Raw genomic sequence first — 22068 nt, 5'->3', positions numbered from 1 at the left:
GAGGGGAGGGAAAGAGAGAGGAAACAGAGGCAGAGAGAGAGGAGGTAAGAAGAGGAGAGATGGAGAAGGAGAGGGGAGGAATGAAGGAAGAGATGGAGGCAGAGAGAATGAGGGAGAAGGGTGGAGGAGAGAGAGAGAGGTGAAGATAGACGAGGGAAGAGTGAGGAAGAAGGGACAGGAAGGAAACAACACACACACACACACACACACACACACACACACACACACACACACACACACACACACACACACACACACACACACACACACACACACACACACACACACACACACACACACACACACACACACACACACACACACACACGAATGGTCTTTTTCTTCTTCCTTATCAACTGCTTATTATGCAGTGTTTTGTTGTGTGGGTAAGATTGAAAGTTGGAATACAAATGTGGGCGATTGTGTGTGTGTATGCGCCAATGTAAGATCGCGCAAGCAGAGTGAGAGAAGAGTTCTGGACAAATGTGGAAGTGTGCATGGAAAAGTTTGGAAGGAATGAGAGAGTGTTTTTGATCGGTGATATGAATGGTAAAGTTGGTAATGTGAAGGTGGATGGAATAGTTGGTGAGTGGAGTGTGCCTGCTGAGATAGATGAGAATGGGAGTGCGTTAGTGGACATTTGTGCTGGGAGGGGGTTGGTGATAGCCAATACCCTCTTCATGCACAAAATGATCCACAGGTATACATGGCGAGTGATGGGAAGGGTGGGTGGTGAACTGAATGAAAGGAAGGCAATGATTGATTATGTGTGTGTGGATGAAAGGATGCGACAATGTGTAATGGATGCAAGAGCATATAGAGGTTGGGGGAGTGGACTTTCTGACCACTACTTGGTGGTGGCCAGAATCAAGGTCCAATTAGGATGGAGAAATAGAAGAAGGGAAGGACGGGAAGAAGGAGTATTTGTAAGGAGAGTGGAAAGGTTACAAGAGGATGAGAAAAAGGCAGAGTATAAGAGAGAAGTGGAGGAACGATTGGGCAAATATGAACTGGAGCAGATGGGGGGACGTGGAAGGTGTGTGCAGGATATTTACAGAAGAAATATGTGCAGCATGTGATGTGGTGTGTGGGATGAAGAGAAGAAGGAGGAGGGTGCAAGGAACAGCGTGGTGGAACGAAGAGGTGAGACAGGCTGTGGCACAAAAGAAGAAAACATACAATGAATGGTTGAGAAATAGGGGTGTGGAAGAAGTTGAGAGAGTTATATGTAGAAAGAAAGAGAGAGGTGAAAAGATTAGTAAGAGAGAGTAAGAAGAGAACGGATGAGGAATTTGGAACCTAAGTGTAAAGTGGAGGGACTGTAAGAAAATGTTCTGGAAAGAGGTGAAGAGAGTAAGACAGGGTAGAAGTGAAGTTAGCAGGGGAGTGAAAGATAAAAATGGTAGATTACTAGTGGAGAAGGAAGAAAAAGTGAGCAGATGGAGAGAACACTTTAAGGAATTGTTGAACATAGAGGATGAAAGTAATGCGAGTATAAGTGGCTGGGGAATGGCTGGGAGGAGGAGGGACGTGAGAAGACAGGAAGAAATCAGTAGGATAGAAGTTGTGAAAGTAATGAAAAAAGTTAAATAGGGGAAAGCCTCAGGAATTGATGGAGTGTGTGGTGAAATGCTGAAGCATGGGGGAGAGATAGTAGTAGAATGGATGTGGAAGATGTGCAGATTGGCCTGGGAGGAAGGTAGAGTCCCGGAGGATTGGAAATCAGGTATAATTATTCCCTTGTACAAAGGAAAAGGGGAAAAAGAAGTGTGTGGTAATCATACGGGCATTTGTCTTCTTTGTATAATAGGAAAAGTGTATGGTAGGATACTTATTGACAGAGTTAGAGAAAGAACAGAGAAATTAGTGGGGGAAGAACAGGGAGGCTTCACGAAGGGAAGAGGTTGTGTAGATCAGATATTCATTCTTAGATCTTTATTGGAAAAGTTTCTAGAGAAGGGAAAGAAGTTGTATGCGGCTTTCATGGATTTGGAGAAAGCATATGACAGGGTGGATAGACAAGGATTGTGGAAAGTGTTAAGAATATATGGAGTAGATGGGAAGTTGTTGAATGCTGTGAAGAGTATGTATGATGGTGCGAAGGCTGCAGTGCGTGTGAATGGTGAACTGAGTGAATTTTTCTCTTTGAAGATTGGGTTGAAACAGGGAAGTGTCATGTCTCCATGGTTGTTCAATCTCTACATGGATGGGGTAATAAAAGAGGTACAAGTCAGTGTAGTGGATGTTGGAGTGGCCCTGGTGAGAGAGGGTAGTGTTTGGAAACTCCCTGTACTGTTGTTTGCAGATGATACTGTGTTGTTGAGTGAGGACGAAGGAGAGCTGCAAGGCTTGGTGGATGAGTTTGGGAGTGTGTGTAAGAAACGGAATCTAAAGGTGAATGTAGGGAAGAGTAAAGTGATGGTCTTTGAGAGAGGTGAAGTCAGTGAATATACAGCGAGGTTGGATGGTGAGGAATTGGAAAGTGTGAGTACGTTTAAGTACTTGGGTAGTGTGATGAGTAAGGATGGAGGTTTGGAGGGTGAAGTGCTTGAAAGGGTACAGCAGGGAAGAAAGGTTGCTGGTTCCTTGAAAGCAGTGATAAGAAGTAGGGAAGTGAGCATGGAAGTGAAAAAGTTACCACATGACAGTATTGTGATACCAACTCTAATGTATGGAAGCTTGGACGTTGTTGGAAGGACACAAGTCAAGAGTGAGAGCAATGGAAATGAGTTATTTAAGAGGAGCTTGTGGAGTCACATGGAGAGACAGGCTGACAAATGAGGATATAAAGGAGCGTTGTGGTGTGGATGTGGATGTGATAGGAAGCGTTAGGAGGAATACACTGTGGTGGTTTGGCCATGTGGAGAGGATGGAAGGTGAAAGTCTGACGAAGAGAGTGTATGTGAGTGAGGTGGAGGAGGGAAGAGGGAGGGGGAGGCAGAGGATGAGATGGAGGGATGGGGTGGAGAGGTATATGAGAGAGGAGGGGGTGAGTTGGGAGCGGGGCAGTGAAATGGCGGGGGACAGGGCGACGTGGAGGCGATTTGTTTGTGGGCACCCCGAACGGGACTGAGGCGTCTGGCAATAGATAGATAGATAGTTTTATTGTCTAGTGGTGAGGGTAGGGTCCCACGGCTAGGCTAATTAGTCCGTTTTAGAGGAGAGTGACAAGCTGCCTGCGTCTAACAGTTAAGGGATAGGTGAGCAATAAATCCCAATAATCTCAATACATCCCTTCAGAGCATGTGTTTGGAGGGTCTGAATCCACGAAGCCACAAGGTGTCCGTGTGGTTATATAGTTACCACCTAGCGTAGGAAATGAGGTCCTTGGTTTAAAAAGATATCTTGACCCTCAGTGTAGAGTTAGCGAAAAAAATATAACATCCAATAATCTCCATATTCTCTCTTCAAGTCTTCCTTGTTCTCTTCCTCCTTTGCCCTTCCCCCTCCCTCCCTCTCAGTCCTGGATATCCCTTTGTAAGTATGCCTGTCTTGTCCCTTTTTACTGTATGCCTAGTCTTTCCCTTTGTATGTCAAGTTATACCTTTTGTAAGTATGCCCAGTCTTCCCCTTTGTAAGTATGCCCAGTCTTCCCCTTTGTAAGTATGCCCAGTCTTCCCCTTTGTAAGTATGCCCAGTCTTCCCCTTTGTAAGTATGCCCAGTCTTTCTCTTTGTAAGTATGCCCAGTCTTTCTCTTTGTAAGTATGCCCAGCCTTTCTCTTTGTAAGTATGCCCAGTCTTTCTCTTTGTAAGTATGCCCAGTCTTTCTCTTTGTAAGTATGCCCAGTCTTTCTCTTTGTAAGTATGCCCAGTCTTTCTCTTTGTAAGTATGCCCAGTCTTTCCCTTTGTAAGTATGCCCAGTCTTTCTCTTTGTAAGTATGCCCAGTCTTTCTCTTTGTAAGTATGCCCAGTCTTTCTCTTTGTAAGTATGCCCAGTCTTTCTCTTTGTAAGTATGCCCAGTCTTTCTCTTTGTAAGTATGCCCAGTCTTCGCCTTTTCCATCCATCTCCCTGGCAGTCACCACCTTTCCCCTTCCCTTTCCATGTCTGTCAGTCTTATATTCACCTTTATAAATCTTCCCAATCTTCCTCCTGCCATCTTCCCAATCTTCCTCCTGACAGTCTTCCTCCTGCCATCTTCCCAATCTTCCTCCTGACAGTCTTCCTCCTGCCATCTTCCCAATCTTCCTCCTTCCATCCCTACCTTCTCTCTGGGTCAGTAGTTACTAATCCCTCGTGTCCATCCTCCTCCACGCACCAATGGCACTTTATGGCCACTTTCCCCTGATACCGGCCACACCAACTGCGTCTCATCTGATCCTGCACGCTAAAAGTTCCTGGCTTTATCTTCTGATATTCCCTTCTTCCTCCTTCCCTCCCTCCCCCCACCCGCACACGGAGGGGTAGACTTTGTGAAGATATCTTTAACCTGATCCAGCCATTTTACTTGGAGTAGTTCCAAATACATGCATATATTTGTTTTTCTATCTATCTATCTATCTGACTATCTATCTTTGTCTGTCTGTATCTGTTTATATGTCTGTATATACATCCATCTATCTACCTATCCAACTACGTACATATCTATCTGTCTGTCCATCAATCTGTCTGTCTTTCTAGCTACCCATATATCCATCTACCCATGTATCCGTCTATCCATCCATCCATCTACTTATCTATCTCTATCCATCTATCTGTCTATGATTCCTCTCTGTCTGTATCCTGCCTCGCCCCATCCCCTAACAAGGAATTAGGTTTGGGATGATGATGATAATGATGATGATGATTTGTTTTTGTATCCTATGTCACCCAATCCCCTAGCTGGGAATTAGGTTTGGGATGATGATAATGGTGATGATGATGATGATGATGATGATGATGATGATGATGATGATAATGACGATAATGATGATGGTAGAGGTGGTGATGAAAATGATGAAGATAATGACATAGTTAAAAAATCCTAAATGGTGTGTAATGAAGGCAATACCCAGCTGGAGAAGAATGCTGGTAAAGATCAGCAACTATCAACTGCACGAGGGATATTAAAACAGACAGTAAGTTTCTACCAAGCCACAGTCTTCCCCTAGAATACCGGTACGCCAGACAACCATCAAATAGACATCCTGGCGTGTGGTACAAGAGGCGAGTGTCAGGAAGTTGAATAAAATGCTTTGTATTATCCAGGAACAAAATACAAAGCCAGTGATTCGGGGAAAGGGCAGTCGTGATTTTTTATATATATATTTCAAGCTTTAGATTATCGTGAGTAAAACCGTGTGTCGTTATAGAGTCAAATTCGTAGTATTGTTTCTCTGAGTGGAAGGATGTGAAGTTTGTGTGTATATACGTGGAAGGAGGAGGAGGAAAGAAGGGGTCACTACATACTGCTCTCACTCTCACTGCCCCTCTCTAGATTTTCGCTCCCCTATTCCTGTGTTGTTCACTGACTGACAACACTTTCATCTCCTTACACACACACACACACACACACACACACACACACACACACACACACACACACACACACACACACACACACACACACACACACACACCACTACTTTGTCTCTTTCTGTCTCTGTACTCTGTCTCTGTCTTTCTGTCTCTCTGTCTGTCTCTTCTGTCTGTCTCTGTCTCTGTCTGTCTGTCTGTCTGTTTCTCTCTCTCTCTCTCTCTCTCTCTCTCTCTCTCTCTCTCTCTCAACCATTTTCCCGTCACTTTACATGCTCCTTTATTTTTCATGCTGTCTCTTCTCCTTGATGTTCTTTCCTTCTCTCCATAAAAATGATCAATAAATAATCATATACACAGACACCTTTAACCTCAGTAAATAAACTCTTAATGTATTCAGTAAGAGGGCGTCATCTATTATTTATTACTGATAAATCTATAGTCCATTCACTTTAACTTGGCGGAGATATTCACTGTTTGGCAGCCTATTTCCCATGGCTTAGTGCCGGAAAAAACAATACTACGGTTATGCTTCCTTTTTCACAGCACTTCTTCGTGACTAGCACCATACTGTAGTGTTAAGATCTTGTTATTTCTCAGTATTGAAGAAGGATCGTTGGCAGTAAATAGGGTATTGATAATTACACATGACCAACACAAGGGATGAGGAAAAAGGGAAGAGAGAAGCAGGGAGGGAGAGAGAAATGCAGTAAGAGAAGCAAAGAGTGACAAAGGCCCACATTCCAGTCAGTTAAGGAAGCTCCGTAAGACCTTTTCCTAAGTGATTTATTTGGTTTATTACACCTTACTGTCCTCTTCTGTGTTACATAAATCCTTCCAGTATCACCATACTCTGCATAAAGCTCCCTAACACCTTTTCCTAAGTGATTTATTTTGTTTATTTCATCTTACTGTCCTCTTCTGTGTTACATAAATCCTTCCAATATCACCATACTCTGCATAAAGCTCCCTAACACCTTTTCCTAAGTCATTTATTTTGTTATTTCACCTTACTGTCCTCTTCTGTGTTACACAATTCCTTCCAATATCGTCATTCTCTGCATAAATAGCTTTCAAAAGGATGTTAACTAGCTGTGTCCAAAAATAAATCTGTTAGTAAGAGATGTTAGGGAACTTCCTTACCCGACGAGAATTCTGGCTAATGAGGAGTGATAACCGACAAACCAGAAGCAGGTAAAGATGGCAGGTAGGCAGGAAGAGACAGGCGAGTAGTGACAGGCAGACAACGAGAGATGATAAGAGAGGAAGGGGAAGGCAATGAGAAAAGAGAGGGAAACAGGAGGTGAGAGGAGGGAAAAAAGGAAAAGGGAGACTAGAAAGAGATGATAGAGACAGGACGTGGAAGATGAGAAGAGAGCAAGAGTAGAGGAATGCATGCAGTGAAAGAGAGAAGAGAGAAACAGACAGTGATAAGAAGGACAAGAGGAAAAAGAGACGCTGGGAAGAGAGAGGCAGCAGTGAGAAATGAGTGGCGAGGAAGGGAAAAGAAGGGCATACAATGAAAAAAAGAGAAGAGAAAGGTAGGCAGTGAGATGAGAAGAGATGATAAGAGGAGGGAGGGCAATGAGAAGAGAGTAGAGGGTGGCAGGCAGTGAGATGACAAGAGAAGAGAATGGGAATTGGATGGTAGGCAATGGGAAGAGAGAAGAGAGAGGTAGGCAGTGAGGCGAGGGGATAAACAGGCAAGGAAGAGGGAGACAGGCAATGAGAAAAGGGAAGAGAGTGACAGGGAGTGAGGGGAGCGGAAAGAGAAGCAAGAAAGAGGAAAACAGGCAATAAGTAAAGGAAAGAGAGTGACAGGGATTGAGGGGAGCGAGAAGAGAGGCAAGCAAGAGGGAGGCAGGCAATGAGAAGAGAGAAGAGAGAGGCAGGCAGTGAGGGGAGGAAAAAATAGAGACTAAGAAGAGAGAGGCATACAGTACAGACCCTTGCACAGAATTTCTTGTGTCCGGGCACGCTACCCAGCAGTCTTGAAGCATGAGGGCAAAACACGCTATAAACAGTGGATCAGACACAGGGATGGCGCTTCAGTTCATTCTTGTACTCAGTCATTTTTCACATATAATCCATTACCATACAGCATCACAGGTGCCAACTGATCTTTTGGAAGGGCCTTAAGAGACAGGGAAAATAGAGGCAATCAGAGAGAGAAAGATAAGCAGTGGATGAGAGGCAAGCAGGAAGAGGAAGGCAGTTAGGAGTACAGAAGCACAGGAGGAGAGGATGTAGAGCCGTGGCAACACCCCTTCGTACCTTTTTCTGCCACTGAGCTGCGCGACACAAGCTGCGAAAGAAGGAAAATTTGGATCAGGTTAAGGTGAAAGAACTACACCACCCATTCCTTACCACAGAACCTCTGCAGATGACACGCTGACGTTATCGTTTATGCAGTGTATATCCTTCAGTGTCCACATCAAGACGACTGACCTATCACACCCAACAATATTTACCCTTTCGGTTTCAGGACAAGAAGTCAGTTATAATTTTCTTTTTACCTTCAAAATCTTTTACTCCATTTAGGGGAAACCCAATACAGTGAGGGAGTTAATGAAGGTTGTATCGAACCTCCCGAAGCCCCCAGTTCAAAAGGTTTTCCCTGTACTGAACGAAATGGTCTGGATTTATCAAGAAGAGATTAATTCAAAAGATGTCGAAATGCTAAAGTCTGTATCGAAACTCTCCAAGTCACTTCTTAGCTGAATGGAATCGTCTGTAGGTAACCGGAGGTGAGTAAGAAAATCGTCATCTAACTGGAGGGATTTAAGTTTTAGTTTTACTCATCTTGCTAATTTAGACGATTTTATCCAGCTTAGGAGGGACAAGGAAGGCGATATCTAACCTCTCCAGCTTAGTAAATCTCCCCATAGCTGAAGGAAATCGTCTGGGGTTGTCAGGATAAGAATAATATATTGGTGCTGAAAGGGTTAACGTGCCTGGCTGTTGGGTCATGATTGTAAAGCGATGGCGTAAAATTGGATATTATTTTGATGGGAAATTACTGTATGCAGATGGAGAGCATGCAGCTAACTGGCGCACAGGAAGACAGGAAGGAGAGAGAGAGAGAGAGAGAGAGAGAGAGAGAGAGAGAGAGAGAGAGAGAGAGAGAGAGAGTCACGAAAACGATGGGAACAGCATTTAAAAATACAGAAATTGAAAAAAAAAAAAAAAAAAAGAATGAAGCAGAGAAAGAGACCGACTAAAAATTACTGAAATACCTAATAAGAAAAAAAGAGAAACTGACAAAAAAAAAAGGGGGGGGATTATAGAGCATGGAAAAGCGATTATAGAGCATGGAAAAGCGATTATAGAGCATGGAAAAGCGATTATAGAGCATGGAAAAGCGATTATAGAGCATGGAAAAGCGATTATAGAGCATGGAAAAGCGATTATAGAGCATGGAAAAGCGATTATAGAGCATGGAAAAGCGATTATAGAGCATGGAAAAGAGATTATAGAGAATGGAAAAGCGATTATAGAGCGTGGAAAAGCGACTGTATGGCCTGGAAAAGAGTCATCAAATAGACTAAGATATTGAAAAGAAGGGAGCGAAAAGGGGAAGCAGAATGAAACGAGAAGCTGAAAAATTGAAACAGAGGCAGGAAAGGGATGGAAGGGGTTGGGAGTGTTGCAGCCGACTGACGCTCACGGAAGACAAACAGACAGACAGTTACATAGATACGTAGACCGATAGATAGATAGACAGACAATTAGGTAGAGAGAGAGGGGGGGGATGATTCAGCAACAATTATGGTACCGATGATAAAACTGACAACAAAAGGGACAATCTGAACGCTTTGTGTGAGAGGAAATTATCTATATGTTATACGTGTAAGATCTAGACTTTTAACATATGCCTTAGACCAGGAAACTGTCTTGTGGTGATCCAGCCAGATGGTGCTGTGGGGATCCAGGCAGATGGTGCTGTGGTGATCCAGCCAGATGGTGCTATGGTGATCCAGCCAGATGGTGCTGCGTGTATGCAAATTTTCATCCCTGCACGAAATACACAGAGATATATTCTGTGGCAACTTTGTCTGTGATAACCTAAAGATGAATATGGAGGTAGTATTCAACTAAACTTATCCATAAATCATTTTCACAGAATGGAGTAAAAAAAGTCTCTCTCTCTCTCTCTCTCTCTCTCTCTCTCTCTCTCTCTCTCTCTCTCTGTTTATTTCCTGTCTCTGTCCTCATAGTTGCTTCGTGTCGTACTTGGCTGCATATCTGGCCAGCAAAGCCAACCATGAAAACACCCATCCGTCTCACTGCCAACACCAATACACCCATCCGTCTCACTGCCAACACCATTACACCCATCCGTCTCACTGCCAACACCAATACACCCATCCGTCTCACTGCCAACGCCAGTACACCCATCCGTCTCACTGCCAACACCAATACACCCATCCGTCTCACTGCCAGCACCATTACACCCATCCGTCTCACTGCCAACACCAATACACCCATCCGTCTCACTGCCAACGCCAGTACACCCATCCGTCTCACTGCCAACACCAATACACCCATCCGTCTCACTGCCAACACCAATACACCCATCCGTCTCACTGCCAACGCCAGTACACCCATCCGTCTCACTGCCAACACCAATACACCCATCCGTCTCACTGCCAGCACCAATACACCCATCCGTCTCACTGCCAACGCCAGTACACCCATCCGTCTCACTGCCAACACCAATACACCCATCCGTCTCAATGCCAACGCCAGTACACCCATCCGTCTCAATGCCAACACCAATACACCCATCCGTCTCACTGCCAACACCAATACACCCATCCGTCTCAATGCCAACACCAATACACCCATCCGTCTCACTGCCAACACCAATACACCCATCCGTCTCACTGCCAACACCAGCACACCCGTTCCATCTCGTTCTTTATGTGTCTTGGTAATTTAGCTTCCCAGTTAGCAGCCTGAATGTGACCTGTTTCACTTCATATATTTCTTATCGATGATGTTAACTGTTCCATATCAAAGCACACAACACCCGTTGTCTATTCCCTCCCTTCCATATCACTAGTCCAGCAACCCGGGGTTGCGGGGGGGGGGTGTCAGGCAACTCAGTATTATACTGTCGGTACTACTGTATCCACATTATATAATACTTATATAACTGTCTCCGCCAGAGAAGTTGGGCGGAGGTTATGTATTCCCCCGTGTCTGTCTGTTTATGTACAAGATGTCTCAAAAAGTTTTATTTGATTTCCATGATATTTAGTGAACAAGTGGGCAGAGTGTTAAGGAAGAGTTGATTAGATTTTGAGGTGGATCCGGATTCGGATGTGGATGCAGGAATAAATGATAAACTTTAGTGAAAGTGGTGGAGATGTGCTTCCTTTGAGATTGTGTAACATGGTAGAATAAGACCGTAGAGTTAATTAACTATGTGAGATAGTAAAAGTATTCGTCTGGTTGGAAAGATAAATTACAGCAGTAAATCATAAAGTTTATTTGGGCTGGCGGAGGTGAGTCGCTGAGCGCTGTCTGGTTTGCTGTGTACCGAACTGGTTCGTTGCACGAGATGCAAAAGTATTTTCCATAAACCTTTGTTTATCTAAAACAACTTCTGCAGCCAAGTGCTTTAAAAACTATGGGGGAGGCGCAGAGTTGCCAGGTCCTGCCAATTTTGGCATTTCTTGCCAGAAATTACACAACAAATTTTGGAATTTGCCAATAATATTCATCAATTTTATTTCATTTTCCTATGGTGAAAAATTGAAAATGCCAAAAAGAAATGTGTGAATGCCAAAAGTATATTTGTGCACCTGGCAACCCTGGGGAGGCGGTAGCTCAGTCGGTAGAGAGGTGGCCTGCAATCCCACCGGACCCAAGTTCAAATCCCCGCTGGGACCGAACGGTTTAAGGATTTGAATTTAATAAAAACCGACTTTACTGATCTACCAGAAGACCCGCCGACATGTCGTAAAAGTACCCCCGCTAATACCAATACACCAGTCCTGTATGAGACAGCCCTACAGTCGTTCTATTTTATGAAGGCAGTTTGGGTGGGACGCTCTGGGACCTCACACTGTTAGCTCTGTTGTCACATCGCCGCCGACACACGTGTAATTATTTGTGTTCACCTCTCTCTCTCTCTCTCTCTCTCACTCTCCTATTTTAAGCTAGTAACTACTTATAAATGAATTTTAAACACTCTGTATAGATGTAATTCAATAAAAAAGCTGTAGTATAGTATACATCTCATAAGACTTGTCAGCGTTGCCTTTGAGACGTTGTCAGGTGGTGACGCGAGGGACAGCCCTGCGTGAATGGGTCATACTCGTTCAGTCTCCCGCCATGGAAGCTATTAAAAAAAAAAAAAAAACGCACCTATAGACTTTTACCTCAGGGGTGGTGTGGAAAAAAAGTAGAAGAGAAAAAAATTAAGAAAATACAATTAGTAGTAGTTAATATATAATATGAGAGAGAGAGAGAGAGAGAGAGAGAGAGAGAGAGAGAGAGAGAGAGAGCACGTGTGTGGCGACGATGTGGCAACAGAGCTAACAGAGTGAGGTCCCAGAGGGCCCGACCCAAACTGCCTTGATAAAATAGAACGACTATAGCATGTATTCAATATGGACTGTGGGTGTTAGCGCCGAGGTGGTGACATGGAGAGGTGTATGGTACGTAGGAGGACTACTGGGCCTTGAGAGCAGGCTGTGAAGCCTATGCCCAGAGTAGGACACATAAAAAAAAAAGAAAAAAAACTTCCATTGCCCTTTCTCTGTTAATGGTGCTGCTGGGAATCTCTTTTGGTGAAAATCAGACAATTTTGTTGGCTGAGAGAAATTACAACAAAGGGTTTAAAGAAAAAGAAAATAAAAATAAAAAGGAAAGTAAAGAAGGTAAAGGCAAACACTAGAGGTGATTTATATAAAGGATTCAGTATCTTCTCCGGCCACTGTTAGTAAAGTGAAGAAGGCTTTGTTTAATGCCTATCGACTGCACGAGTCACTAAGACACATTGTTTTTTATACAAAGTTGAAGTTCTCCCTAGAAAACAGCTTAGCATTGGTGATGGAAAGAGGGCAGTTTTAGGGCCAGATAAAGTGGACAGGGTATAGTTAAGCTGGAAAATAGCCAAGGGAGCACTGTTGGCAGACACGCGTGTAGGCCGCGAACTGGGAAAACAGGAGAGACATTGTTTTTTTTTTTTTTTATGCGAGGAAGAAGGAACCAAAGGCCATGAGCCTGCAGTAACAGTTTCCTCCAAGAGAAAAACAAAATACAATAGAGAGCCAAATTCAAGATCCGATCATTTTGAGATGCCTGGACACACTGCGTTTGAAAGACTGGAGATCAAAGGCAGCAGGAAATACAGACAGAGGGAGACAGTTCCAGAGCTGACCTGTTGCATAAATGAAAGACTGGGAGTAACGGTTAACTCTTGCATTAGAGAGTTGGACAGAAAAGGGATGAGAGTTTGCTGCCAGACGGGTGCTACGCGCCCGTCGTAGAGGTGGAGGAATGCAAGCAGACAGTTCAGAGGAGCAGTGACCATTAAAGTAGCGATAGAAAAGAGATAAAGATGCAACAGTGCGGCGAAGAGACAGAGGTTGAAGGGAGTCAGTAAGAGGAGGAGAGTTAATGGGACGAAAAGCCTTTGACTCCACCCTATTGAGAAGAGCTGTATGTGGGGAGCCTCCCCACACATGAGAGTTGTACTCCACACAGGGGCGGATAAAACCCCTGTATAGAGTCAATAATTGTGCAGGGGTAAAGAAAGAGCGGAGTCAGCTAAGCACACCCAATCTCTTGGAAGCAGATTTTACAAGAGATGTAATATGATCTTTCCAAGATAAGTCCCGAGTAAATGAAACACCAAGCATGTTCAAGGATGATGCAGGATTAAGTTGAATATTATTAAACATTAATGGGTATACCTGTGGAAAATTTTGTTGGGTTGATCGGTGTAAGAACTGAGTCTTAGATGCATTAAAGACAACCATATTATTTTTACCCCAGTCAGAGATACGAGCCAAGTCAGACATTAGGTGTGCCATAGCCTCATCCCTTGTTTCTTGAGGTAACTGTTGAGATGGGGGTTGCGGGAACCGAATGGAAAGGTGAAGGGTGGAGTCATCAGCGTATGAGTGGATAGGGTTAGATGTACAGCTTAGAAGATCATTGATGAATAAAAGGAAGAGAATTGGTGATAGGACAGAGCCCTGAGGAACACCACTGTTGATAGATCTAGGAGAAGAACGATGGCCGTCTACAACAGCGGCTATAGAACGACCAGAAAGGAAGCTAGCAATGAAGGCACAGATAGAAGGATAGAAACCGTAGGAGGGCAGTTTGGAAATTAAAGATTTATGCCAGACTCGATCGAAAGCCTTTGAGATGTCAAGTGCAATGGCAAAGCTTTCGCCAAAGTCCCGAAAGGAGGATGACCAGGAGTCTGAAAGGTAGGTGAGAAGATCGCCAGTGGAGCGTCCCTGACGGAACCCATACTGACGATCGGAAAGAAGGTTGTGATAGGAAAGATGCCTTAAAATTTTTCTATTAAGAATTGACTCGAAAACTTTTGAAATACAGGACGTTAAAACAATTGGACGATAGTTGGAGGGTTGGGAGTGGTCACCCTTCTTTGGGACTGGGTGAATGAGAGCAAACTTCCAGCAAGAAGGAAAGATACAAGTTGACAGACAAAGGCGAAAGAGTTTGCCTAGGCAGGGTGTAAGCACAGAAACACAGTTCTTGAGAACAACAGGAGGGACCTCATCAGGCCCATATGCCTTGTTAGTACTGAGGCCACTGATGGCTGAAAATACATCAACTGAAGAAATCTTAATGTCAGCCATGAGGAAGTCAGAGGGGAGAAGTGATGGAGGAACAGCACCGGAATCGTCTAAGGTGGAATTGGAGGAGAAAGTCTGTGCGAAGAGATCTGCTTTATCAGTAGAAGAAATAGCTACAGAACCATCAGAATAGAAAAGAGGAGGGAAGGATGATGAGGTAAAGTTGTTAGAAAGATTTTTGGCAAGGTGCCAGAAGGAGCGGGAAGAATTCGAGTTGGAGAGTTGAGAGCATTTAGTATGGATGAAATTATTTTTAGTAGAGCGAAGAACAGACTTAGCGCGATTCCGGGCAGAAATGTAAAGATGATGTGATTCAGGGGTGGGATGGCTCCGGTACCTTTTGTAGGCCTTCTCCTTGTTGCGGACAGCGTTAGAACAAGCGTGATTAAACCAAGGCTTTCTTGCATTAGTCAAAGGATATGAGAAAGGAATGTATGCTTCCATGCCCGAGAGAATAACCTCCGTAACGCGCAAGGCACACTCAGATGGCTCACGGCCATGGAAGCAATAATCATTCCAGGGAAAATCAAAGAAGTACTGCCTGAGGGCCTCCCAGTCCGCGGCTCCAAAATGCCACAGACGACGTTTCCCTGGAGGGTCCACAGGCCGTACCGGAGTGCTAGGACAGGTTAAGGTAATAAGGTTGTGATCGGAGGAGCCCAACGGAGAGAAAAGATTAACAGAGTAAGCAGAAGGATTAGTTGTGAGGAAGAGGTCAAGTATGTTGGAGCTCTCTCCAAGGTGGTCAGGGATACGGGTAGGGTGCTGTACAAGCTGCTCTAGGTCATTAAGGATAGAAAAGATGTAGGCTTGTTCACCAGGTGGATCCGTGAAAGGAGAGGAGAGCCAGAGGTGGTGGTGAACATTGAAATCTCCAAGAATGGAGATTTCAGAGAAAGGAGAAATTGACAGAATGTGTTCCATAGTAGAAGTAAGATAGTTGAAGAATTTTTGATAGTCAGTAGAATTAGGGGATAAGTAAACAGCACAGATATATTTAGTCAAAGAATGACAGGAAAGCCGAAGCCAGAGTGTGAAGAATTCAGAAGAATCAAGTTCAGGAACACGAGAGCAAGATAAGTCGTTGCGTATGTATACACAACAGCCACCTTTGGCTTTGAAATGAGTATAGAGAAAGTAGGAGGATACAGAAATGGATTTGCTGTCAGTTGCCTCAGACAGCTGAGTCTCCGTTAGAAAAAGAAGGTGAGGTTTAGAGGAGGAGAGGTGGTGCTCAACAGAGAGTGAAAGTTAGATGAAAGGCCGCGAATGTTGCAGAAATGAAGAAGAAGTCAGACAGTGGTTCCAGGCACCTCGAGTCGTCACCGGGAGAGGGGCAGATGGCGGGGGCATTTATGGTCCCCCCCCCCCTGGGGACTCCGAGGCTTGATTAATCGACGCCATTTTGGTGAATTTTGAATAGGAAGTGTAGTGTGTACTGTGCATGTAGTTAGGTGAAGACAGTTAGAGAAATTTGTACTGGAGAGCATGCTGGCCTACTCTCTGTGTAACTGAAACACTGAAAAAGTTCAGCAAAGGGGGATGGTCAGGAACTAGTCCTGAGGGCTAATGAAACGGGAGCTCCAGCACTCCCTGTCATCAGCTTTCCATCCACCTCGGGAGTACTGCCCTGCTCGACTGGTGCTACAGTCTACTCCACACATACCTGTGTGTGTGTGTGTGTGTGTGTGTGTGTGTGTGTGTGTGTGTGTGTGTGTGTGTGTGTGTGTGTGTGTGTGTGTGTCAGAGAGAGAGAGAGAGAGAGTACTGACACTTACCACCACGTCTATTTTCTCCTTCACTGTGGATATTAAAGGCAATGTTATTTAGAACTTAAAGGGGCGTATCTCACACCAGGTGATATAAATGATCTCCCTTAACACCTCCAGTACAAGAGATCTCCCCTGAGCTAAGTAATACAGTCAGGCCGAGGCAAAAATAAAGTAAAAACCGCGTCCAAAAAGACTGTGTGTAAGTTCCCTCGGTTGGATTAGAGAAGATCCACACTGGAGGGATATCCATCAAGTATAAAGCACATGGATACCTGGGAGTCATTGTTTATCCCACTCTTTATAATAATGTCATATATTTCATTCTTCCTACTGAGAGAAGACTTTAATTATATCTTTAGAAGGAGAGGATTATGGAAACTGTGTCAAGTTCATTCACTCCTATGCTGACTAATAACATTACGCATGTACAAGATGTTAGGAGAAAGGAATTTATAAACATATGCTCTACCAGACTAACACCACCTCCTCCCCCAACAACACTCCCTTGCAATGGACGTCTCTCATCAAACAACCTTTACTCATATACTACACCCATACCTTCCCTACACCCCTACCAAACAACCACTACTTTTCTGTTACACCCATGCCCTCCCTACACCGACACCATGCAGCCGTTATTCGTATACTACACCCATACTTTCCCTACACCCCCACCAAGCAACCATTACTATATGCCACACCCATACCTTACCTACATCCCCACCAAGCAACCATTACTATATGCCACACCCATACCTTACCTACACCCCCACCAAGCAACCATTACTATATGCCACAGCCATACCTTACCTACACCCCCACCAAGCAACCATTACTATATGCCACACCCATACCTTACCTACATCCCCACCAAGCAACCATTACTATATGCCACACCCATACCTTACCTACATCCCCACCAAGCAACCATTACTATATGCCACAGCCATACCTTACCTACACCCCCACCAAGCAACCATTACTATATGCCACACCCATACCTTACCTACACCCCCACCAAGCAACCATTACTATATGCCACACCCATACCTTACCTACACCCCCACCAAGCAACCATTACTCATAAACTACACCCATACTTTCCCTACACCCCCACCAAGCAACCATTACTATATGCCACACCCATATCTTCCCTACACCCCCGCCGAGTGAAGGTCTCCCCACTAAGGCACCATAACCCAGGCTGGCGTGGGCTTTAGGCTGCTTGATGAGCCACTGTAAACAGCTTTAATATGTACAGTTTGTTCCTGTTAGTTCAGTGAGCCACGGCCATTAGCAGCAAGTGCCTCTGACATGACTTGGACGGCTGGCACTGGAATAAACAGGCAACGATGGCCTGAAATATCCGTAGACTTATGACTTTACTACAAGCATTTTGAGTTTATTCTTCTTGTCTCCAGTCGCCTTACTTAGCCTAGGAGACTGCTATAGTAGTGAAAGACGTAATGAAGCTTTCTCTATCGTCCCGAGTTATAAAAATCTCCCCCAAGCTAAAGGAAATAACGTGCAGAGGCAGCAAAACGTAATAAATAAGATGCCTTCTGACTTAGAGTGTTAATAAGTGCTCCTGTGATGACTCAGATAACACTGGCAGTACAATAAACACAAGGACGGATGGAGGGAAACTCTCTACAGTTAAGCACCTTACAATGATATACTGTATATATATATATATATATATATATATATATATATATATATATATATATATATATATATATATATATATATATATATATATATATTGTCGCACTTGCTATACACAGACGATTTAACTCAACCAAGGAGAGACGCAATGAAGGCTTTATCTTTCACTTCCAGTATCAAAAATTGTTATAGTTTAAAGAGATACATAAACACTACATCCTCTCGCTTCATGGGCTAAATATAAGTGTTTCTGAGATGACCCCGGGTGGCACTGGGAGACGTCACTTGGCACTTTATATCAGCCTTATACTCTTTTCACATTAACTTGGCTTAAATCTACCTCCTCTGTACTTTGAATGATGAGGTGCAACAACAGATTAACACTAGAATATGATGCTAGTCATGGGCAAGTGCCACAGAAAGGAAGCAGAGCTGTAGTATTGCCTGATTCTGCCACCTAAGCTGCGTGAAAGATCTGCAGAAGGACGAAAATCTAGGCCAAGTTAAGGTGAATAGAATATAACATACACGTAGCTGGACGGATAATGTACTTTTATGGTGAAAAATTCCCTTTGTCCCTCCTGTTGCCTCCCTTTACATTCTTTACAAGTCCTATTCCATCCTCACCTTCGATATATCCCTTTATCTCCTTTGTGACTGAACTGGTGTATATAATTGCTCCTGTGTGTTAAAATCTACACTACATTCCTGCTGAAGCCAAATGATATCTATCCAGTTAAGGAGTTACAAGAGTCGCTAGTGCCTTGGTGAGTGTAAGTGCCTTGCCTTCCACTTAGCTTCTTCTTAATCGTTCTTGCTACGGTGAATTAATTAGTTTCTACTGTCACGGTATATATGCATTGATATTTCTCAGCGGGCTGTTGTGATGGAAGGGGTTGCGGTGAGATATTTTCATGTTGCACACACACACACACACACACACACACACACACACACACACACACACACACACACACACACACACACACACACACACACACACACACACACACACAAAAAAGAATGGATACTCTATGGCCCGTATCCTTGTCGCTAAAGGAGCCTCCCTAAAGGACCCGTTACACGATCAGTGAGCAAGTGTGGTGGCCAAGCACGCTTCACAGCAGTTTCGAAGCATGGTGACGAAGCAAGGTAGAGAGCGTGGTTCAGCATCAAGACTGTTCACATGTATACGGACTCCCCTGCGCCCAGCGCAGTACCAGTTCCAGACTTCTTTGATGCCTTTACCAGCTTAAGTTCCTTCCAATACTGGGAACGTAGGGTGTTTAGTTTTTTCTTTATTATGTCCAGAGTGCACTTGCTATTATTTTTCTGAATATGTTTCAGTAGTTTTATATAAGCGTCATTTTTCGCATTTCTGTTCTTGAATGCTTCACTTTTCACCTGCCACAAACAGGGAAGGTCTCTATACTTCTCAATTAGCTGTAATGTTTCTTCTTTAGACCACTCAAATGGAAGATTTGTGCTACACGTAGAGGCATCTTGTGGCTCCAACGTGGCTAGGTTAGGGGTGGCGACGGACTCCGTCCTCCGATCCTTGATGGCTACCGGCACGGGGGCTGTGGACACGCACTGAGTCGTCACACGATCAGTGGGCAAGTGTGGTGGCCGAGCACGGTGCCGAAGAGCGTGGTTCAGCTGGAGTTTTGTGTCGTTGACGAACCTACTTAAGCAAGGATGGTGCTTCAGTTCCGCACGTCTATACGATCATTTTCCATGCATTCTCCGCTGCCATGCTGGATCACCACACTTGCCCACTGATCGGGTGACGGGGCCTTAACACCTCTTCCTTAACGATTTACTTTTGGTATGGCTGGTTAATATCCTTTTATGCAGAGTATGGCAATATTAGATGAGTTTATGAAACAGGAGAACAGTAAAGTGTAATAAACAAAATAAATCACTTGAGTAAAGATGTTAGGGAGCTTTATTACGCGAAAAATAAAATGCAGATCCATGACTATCTAGTAAGAACTATATATACGGAAGGCAGGACACAAAGCTAGAAGGGAACTGTGGGCGAAGTTTTATTAGTGAAGGTACACCAGGTGAATATGGCAGAGTGACATACAGAAGCTGAAGAAGGGAAAGAACTGACGAAAGAAAGAAATGAATGGATGAAGTAGAGTGTACATGGAGAGGCACTGAACTTTACACAGACTTACCTAATACACTGCCTTACCTAATACACTGCCTTACCTAATACACAGCCTTACCTAATACACAGCCTTACCTAATACACTGCCTTACCTAATACACTGCCTTACCTAATACACTGCCTTACCTAATACACAGCCTTACCTAATACACAGCCTTACCTAATACACTGCCTTACCTAATACACTGCCTTACCTAATACACTGCCTTACCTAATACACAGCCTTACCTAATACACAGCCTTACCTAATACACAGCCTCACCTAATACACAGCCTTACCTAATACACAGCCTTACCTAATACACAGCCTTACCTAAAACACAGCCTTATGTAATACACAGCCACAGCTAATACACAGCCTTACCTAATACACAGCCTTACCTAATACACAGCCTTACCTAATACACAGCCTTACCTAATACACAGCCTCACCTAATACACAGCCTTACCTAATACACAGCCACAGCTAATACACAGCCTTACCTAATACACAGCCTTACCTAATACACAGCCTTACCTAATACACAGCCTTACCTAATACACAGCCTTATGTAATACACAGCCACAGCTAATACACAGCCTTACCTAATACACAGCCACAGCTAATACACAGCCACAGCTAATACACAGCCACAGCTAATATACAGCCTTATGTAATACACAGCCACAGCTAATACACAGCCTTACCTAATACACAGCCACAGCTAATACACAGCCACAGCTAATACACAACCACAGCTAATACACAGCCACAGCTAATACACAGCCTTATGTAATACACAGCCACAGCTAATACACAGCCTTACCTAATACACAGCCTCACCTAATCCACAGCCTCACCTAATACACAGCCTTACCTAATACACAGCCTTACCTAATACACAGCCTTACCTAATACACAGCCTTACCTAATACACAGCCTCACCTAATACACAGCCTTACCTAATACACAGCCATACCTAATACACAGCCTTACCTAATACACAGCCTCACCTAATACACAGCCTCACCTAATACACAGCCTCACCTAATACACAGCCTTACCTAATACACAGCCTCACCTAATACACAGCCTAATACAAAGCCTCACCTAACACACAGCCTAATACACAGGCTCACTTAATCTAACCTAATCCTACATTAACCAAACTTACATTTTTATGGATACGAAAAGCTCCCAAATCGACAATACAGTACTTCAAAAATCTGCAGTTCTGAGACGGGGGAAGGAGCATCTCTAAAAGTGGGAGTGGTCAAACGGCGTGAGAAGCCACCCTATTATGCAAGACCCGAGGAGGAGGAGAAAAAGGAGGAGGAGGTAGGAATAGGGGGAAGAGTGAGAAAGAGCAAGAAGGTGGTGAGAAGAAGGGAGGAGGAATGAAAGAGGAAGAGTAAGGAGGAGATGGAAAAAAGGGAAGCGGTAAGAATTGGTAAGTAGAGGTTGGGAGAGGAAGGACGTGGTAAAGGTGATTTGTTGGAAAGGAAAGTAGGAGGCGAAGAGAGGAAGGAGAAGGTAAGGAGAGTAAAGAGGAAGAGAGGAATGGTATTAAGAAGAGAAGGAGGTAAGTTTGATTTTTAAAATGTATACCGATGTATTTGTGAATATTTTTTTCATTTCTATTATTTAAGCTGTCAAAACAAGTCTACAATTCACTATCTCTTGTCGCATGGTCCCAGGATGAAACAGTAACTCCTACACTACTGTATTCAAGATGATGGATAATAATTCAGGTGGCGTAAGGGGCTGGGTAATTGCACTGCTGGTATACAACAGCCTCCTTACTGACTCATTAACTACGGCTTACAGCTTTATGCTCCGACACACATTGTCCTCTGTCAACTGTCTCGCTCTCCACCATCTCTGAGTCTCCTCCTCCTCCCTCCCTCTTGGTCTTGCTCTCCGTCATCTCTGAGTCTCCTCCTCCCTCCCTCCCTCTTGGTCTTGCTCTCCGTCATCTCTGAGTCTCCTCCTCCTCCCTCCCTCTTGGTCTTGCTCTCCGTCATCTCTGAGTCTCCTCCTCCTCCCTCCCTCTTGATCTCTGTCGTTTTCTCTTATGTGTCGGTACTGTCCAGGAGAAGTTTTGCACTGTGTCATATTATGGATCGCTCAACCACAAAAATAATAATAATCTATCTATCTATCTATTG

Source organism: Coenobita brevimanus, chromosome 10, assembly GCF_032717465.1.
Source record: "Coenobita brevimanus isolate Jiangsu-jjx chromosome 10, ASM3271746v2, whole genome shotgun sequence".
NCBI classification, from domain to species: Eukaryota; Metazoa; Arthropoda; class Malacostraca; order Decapoda; family Coenobitidae; genus Coenobita; species Coenobita brevimanus.
This window is presented reverse-complemented; position numbering follows the sequence as displayed.